General features: G+C 38.1%; 1 non-coding gene across 1 annotated transcript; it reads left to right on the forward strand.

Moving 5' to 3' along the window:
- Positions 1-2,343: 2,343 nt before the first annotated feature.
- LOC112486901 (U6 spliceosomal RNA) lies at positions 2,344-2,445 on the forward strand. Its single transcript, XR_003049468.1, has one exon. It is a non-coding gene; the product is annotated as a U6 spliceosomal RNA (small nuclear RNA).
- Positions 2,446-6,517: the final 4,072 nt, after the last annotated feature.

A 6,517-nucleotide genomic window follows, 5' to 3' on the forward strand; every position in this document is an offset into this window, starting at 1 on the left:
CCGGTTTTTTTTTTTTTTTTTTTTTTTACTTATCAGTTGATACAACCAGGCTGGTGGACCCAAAAGCAGAGACAGGAGAGGACGTCGGGTTAAGGTTAAGGTTGAACTATTGATCCCGTACTGGGGAAATTGTTGTGTTGCAGCAGCGTAGGGAACAAAAGGAATTTACAAATTACAACACAAAAACAACTACATTTAGAAAGATCTAGAAGAGTTCAAAATATAAAGTGCAGGAAAAATATGAATATGATACGTGATCATTTGACTGTTATTGCACTCTGCCCCCACTCAAGCCAAGAACTTGAAATATCTTTGTCTAGTAGTGATGGAAAACGAATACCGGTTGTTACTTTTTTTTTTTTTTTTACTTATCAGTTGATACAACCAGGCTGGTGGACCCAAAAGCAGAGACAGGAGAGGACGTCGGGTTAAGGTTAAGGTTGAACTATTGATCCCGTACTGGGGAAATTGTTGTGTTGCAGCAGCGTAGGGAACAAAAGGAATTTACAAATTACAACACAAAAACAACTACATTTAGAAAGATCTAGAAGAGTTCAAAATATAAAGTGCAGGAAAAATATGAATATGATACGTGATCATTTGACTGTTATTGCACTCAAACTTGTAATACCAGAATGTAGTATGATAAGGAGAATGCTAAGAGCACCTCAGTGGTAACTTGGCAGCTTGTGGACTGAACCTGAAACCTTCCGGACCCAGGTCTGCCTTAACCACTAAGCCACCACTGCCCCTGTATAAGTACACCTTATGTAATGTTTTGCTGAAAGAAGATTTCAACAAATAAGATTGGAATTTTTTTTTTTTCTACAGGATATGGCCTAAAAATTGCCTTTTTTTTTACCACATGTTAATACTTTTAATCACTGTCTTTTCGAACTAAGGTACCACACTTGAGCCTGAGAAGGTTGCCAGTCTCCCATACCAATAAGTGGCGTCCTGCTAGTGTGAGGCTTCTACATCAACAGCCTGAGGCCACACTCCAGCAGGATACCTGGCCACTTTGCTGGTGATTGATGAACATCAAAAACAGCCAATGTGCTGACGTGGCCTTTTGGATTTTCTGTTGACATGCAAACACTTTAATGTGATACATTGAGAAATTTGCGAAATGCGGAGGAAGCAGGAACAGTGTATTACCATCAGAAAAGCACTTAGGGACCAGGGAACATTTTTATTAGTGACAATGTTGGTGGCCTTGCACTGACTACTTGTGTATATTTTTATGAAGTGGACTGTCAGCAGAGGTCTGTTCACTGTGTCCTTTACCTTGGTTCAGTATGGGATCTAGCAGTTGTTATTGTATTATTCTTCCTGCAAGTGTCAGCCTGTGGAGCTTAAAATGAATAAATCATCTTTCCACTTATGTTTACTTAACCACGTATCTATTATACTACTACAAAAATTATATGTAACCCTTTTAAAAATCATCATAATCAAAACTAGGTTAAAAGTAGGAATGTCCGATCGATATTATCGGCCTGATATTAGCATAATTATGTAATATCTGTAAGAATCATTCATCATCATTTTTTCCTCCGATAATGAAAACCCGATAACGCAATGCCTGGGTTTTGCTGAAACTGATATGTCCCCTAAAAATAGTTTTAGGGATGTAACGGCTGTCTATTAAAGTGAAAGTCACTAGATGGCAGCATTGCAGCTTACTTAATTGTCGCATTTAGTTATCTGTACAGTGGTTTGTACAGATAAATAAATAAATATTACCAGGCCTATATTGGTATCGGTTGATATCAGAATCGGAAATTAAGTGTTTGGACAATATTGGCATATCGGCAAATAGTTAATACTATAAAATGATGTGAATGTGTGACCTACGTTGGAGTTCATGTGAAGCAACTATTTTATTTTGATTATAATCAGGTTGACGTGAGGTGCTGTATTACACAGAAAATAGAAGTGTTTTTTTGGCTGGCGAAAAGGTTTTCATTTCCCTTTGCCTTTGTGCTTAAAAAAAAACACCTGAACACCTAGCGTGTTGTTGTGGAGTCTTCAGATTCTGAGCTTGTATCGGTAATTCTGGGGCTGACAACCTGACCGTTATGAAAGCAATCCTAGACTGGTTCTAAATGCCAAGGTCAAGGGCTGTAAAAATCATAGACCCATCGGGGGTGTCCTGTACAGCAAAAGTACTGTGCAACTGAAATCAAGCTTGTTGCTGTTTAGAAGCACAGCAGTTAATACCAGTATCATCTGCATATAAGTGAATACTGACAGGGAAAACAATGGCAGATTTGCCATGTGTGTGAGGTACGCAGTTTGTGAACCAAAATAATTACATTTATTAGTTAAATGTATGTGTGTGTTGCTGTGGCGATGCAAGTACAAAAATCTGAACGATACATAGATGATTATCATGCCTGTGCAAGGATGACACACAAATTTCGTGAAGCATTCCTCATTTTAGTGAGGAGTTCCTGAGTTATCAGTTATCACGCCTGCTTTACACATCTGCCTTACATTCACAAGGTCCTGAGTTCGAGCCCCAGAGTACATACATACAGTACTTAATGGCACCTCCAGTACCACATACTGAATGTTGCGTCATGTGGCACCCTGTGTAGGTTGCAAAGAATCACACTGTGGGGCAAAATAAGCAACTTCAATTTGATTTAAGTTATCTGTTTAAAAAAACAAACAAACATTAATAAGTTAAATTACTATTATCCAGGGGCAGGAAATTCATGAGTTTTCTTGACCATATTTTGGCTATACTGCCAATGAGAACCTCTAAATGAAGTATCAAATACACAGGCACATTGAATAGTGTTATTTTTCTCCTGTGATTTTAACGAAACATTGTTCAAGCATCATTACCTCCTCCTTGAAACATAGATTTGAACATCAACTTCCTGAACAGCGTGTCATAAAAAACGCGTGTCCTGTAACATTACTCTGTGCCCACAAATTTATATGCAAAGAAATGAAGCACTTTAAAAGCAGCACGCCTGCTAAATCGGTGGGAGTTCTCTTCCAGCAGGAGGCAACAACAACTTAAACAAAACTCACAGCAAAGAAATGTACAATTATCACCAGCGGTGAGATAAAAACTATAATATAGTTCACCTCCTGTTGGCCGCTCCGCCGTTAACTCTTCTTCAGTTCAACGTGGTTCTCTTCAAGCTATTGTAAGTCCATGTATTTTACTTCGATGTGTGGGGATAAAGCCTTATGTAATCACAATTGAAAGCAGTATATGTGAACAGCCTTCAAGTGGGAAGTATAAACATATTTATGTTCCGTCCTGGCTGCGATTCAAGGACCTTGGTTCTTATCTTTATTCATGCCGGTCCAATTTGCATTACTTCCAGCTCTTCCACGTACACAGTATCTCTGCAGCAAATGGCTTCGTCTGACCCAATAAAATAAAATATTCACTTCTCACTTGAATAAATATTTGTAACTTTAAGAGCTCCTTCATGTTCTAGTCTATTGATTATAAAGTTTGGGCCATACAGCCAACGGCTTTACGATGGCCAGTGTTATTGTCTGTCAATTAAACGTACAACCGTTTACCATTGGCCAATCAAATAACAGCACGATTTTATATGGGGAAACACGAACAAAGGTTTTTTTTTTTTTGCATTTTTTTCTCGTCTTCCCACGCACCTGACTATTAAAATAAAATTGCAGTTTTGTGTAAAGAGATATTTTGAGAAGTTTACCTCACAAAGGGGTTAACTGCATAAACAACCCCTCACGTAATTAGCAACACAGGCGAGTAATGTGGGGGGTCTACCTGGATAAATCACTCGATTGCTATTGTTCGCTCGGTTTTTTTGTTCTTGTCTCCATCAAAGCAGGCTAGAAATCTTTAAGGTCTCTAAACTAACAGATAAGGATCCTGTGTCAAGTCAAGTCACTTACTTTGTACAAATACGTCATCACGCGGTGTGGAAGGCGTCTTTGTTTACATTCCGCAGTTGTACGCCGTACATTGGATTGTGCTACAGTGGCTTTCTTTTGTTTGGGTTTGGGTTGTTTTTGGGAAAGTTTTGTCTTATATTATGGCTCCCAGACGTAAGTCAGGCTCTTCTGACATTTTTATCTCTTATACTATGATGTTACCGCTGTGTGAGTTTTGACTTACAGCAAAAATCAAGTTACATTGTGCTGTAGGAATGGAATTCTGATGCAAGTTGAGGAGGGTCCTGTATAATGTTATTTTGATGACAATTCAAAAATGTAAAGGTGTGTGTGAAGGAAAGAGCGCTCACTGCAGCACTGGAGTTCCCACAGCAGTCTAGGCCTACGGCAATGTAGCTTTAGCTAACTCTTTAAACCTATGTGGCCTCAGCATTATACCCAAATTCAGTGACTGAGATGTATCTTAATTTTTCAAAAATAAAGTTTGGCTCTACTCCATCTGTTCATTTTTGAGAGATTTGAGTTCAACTCTAATAATGGATTTGGACTCTGTGCAAGATTAATGTGACAAGTTTCATGTGTAAAATAAATAATTCCAAGAGTTACAACAAAACACGTTGGGATCCTAAGTGATTATTCTAATTCACAGAGCAGCTGCAAAACTGAATATGAGCCAAGGAAGCATTTTGGGATTATGTGGATTTAAAGTCCTGGATAACCGAAAACATGTCAGCAAAACAGAATCAGCTCAACGGAATGCCCTCTTGTAAAAGCTTAAGTAGTCTCCACTGATCGATACGCTGAGGTTGTTTTTGTCACAACAGGAGGCACAATTTTTGCCTCCTGTGAGTCTGTTGGGTTTTGAGGATTAAAAGAAAAGATGCTCGTACTTTTCTGTTGGATGAAATATTGCTCTGTTTTTCTTTCCGGGGGGTAAAGAAATCTGCTCACACTCACACTGCTGTTTGAATGTCGACAAAGCTGTTGGAAGAATGTGAGGTAAAATCACCAGGATATTGTAAGTCATGCCAACATGCACATGGTTCTCAGGGTAATGTCCTTCAGTGCCAGTTACAAAGGTGAAGTCAAAAACCTGCAGCTCTTTCATGCAGTATGTTGATGATTGATAGAAGCCCATAGGGAGTAGTACTGCGATGGGGCAGAGCCAACGGATTGCCCCTGTGTCTCCGGCGCAGATCTTATACAGACTGGAATACAAACAGCAAGTATAGAGAATAGAAAAATATCTCTCTTCATTTTTAAATCAGAGTTTTTGGTGTTAAATTACATAAGAGCTGTTTTCATCTGAAAGGTTGGAGAAAATGTACTATGGTACGCTTGAGTCCAAATACAAACAATAATTGCCACATCATATAACTATAACGTGCAAAACTGCCACGCTAGGCATAATCAGGATGCAAATGCTGCGACGTCAAATCTGTGAATCTGCTCAACCATAGAAAGGCTAACATTTGGTAATTTCCCTGGAAAGAGAGATGGCAGATCTTATAAACCGTAATTCTGCGATGTGTTCGGATGGCAGTAGCTGCATCTCGCTGCACACTCGGAAACTGTGACATTTGCTGCATGGGTCACAGAGCTGGCTGATTGGCTGCAGCCAACGAGAGCGTCGACTGAACAACAAGCAGTGCTGGTGCTGGATCGTTCGTAATGCAGTTTCAAGGATCTAGTTAAACAAACAAAAGCACACCGGTTATAAGCAGCCTGTTTTGCTAAAACAACAATACTGTAATAGTATACAACAGTACTAGTTAGTGCTACTGATTGATTTGTTGTAGAATTGGCAGAACTCAAGGGTCACTCCAAATACCTTGAAAGGAAATACGCCAAGTTATCCTTCAACTTTGTAGTGATTGGCGTTACCAGATTATTTTTATATGATACGATACCGATTACTTTTTTCCCAATTTTCTTCAAAACCAATACCATTTTTAATGGATACAAAATTGTTAACCGTATTACTATCAGCTAGTCTTTGTGTCAGTTGGGTAGTTCAGTAAAATTTGAAATGTCACACTCAACATGCGCGCATAACCATTCGATATTTAGGCTAGCTAAATATAATTAAAATAATCTAAAAATGTACATAGTTCTTGTTTTTTGGTAAATAATAAAAATCTCTTCCATGTAAATATTAAAGTATTGTAAATATTATACTGCATGTACACGTACCTGAACAGAACATTTCTGCAGTACCAGCGAGCAGCAAATATGCATCATTTTTAGCACTTTTTCTGTCACAAAAATGTAATGTAAATTGTATCTTGAATTTCTTTCCTAGGAGACACTTTTTTAAAATATAATGGCGGTTGACGTTACTAAAGTGGGGTTCTCTTTAAATCGAAATTAGATTAGCGATTAGATTAGATTAAACTGTATTGATTCCACACTGGACACTAACTGACACATTGCAGCAACAAAGGACAGAGGAGAAAACTAAATTAGAAAATGAATAAATAAATAAATTTTACACTGCTAAGGTAGACTAGATGAAAACTAGTTTTAATAAAAACAAAAGTGGCAATGAGGTTTTTATTATTAGAACATAATCTTTGTTCTAACGTGTGGTCACATCTAGCCTATGTCTAAC

The sequence above is a fragment of the Cynoglossus semilaevis genome, chromosome 3 (genome assembly GCF_000523025.1).
Source record: "Cynoglossus semilaevis isolate Cse_v1.0 chromosome 3, Cse_v1.0, whole genome shotgun sequence".
NCBI lineage: Eukaryota > Metazoa > Chordata > Actinopteri > Pleuronectiformes > Cynoglossidae > Cynoglossus > Cynoglossus semilaevis.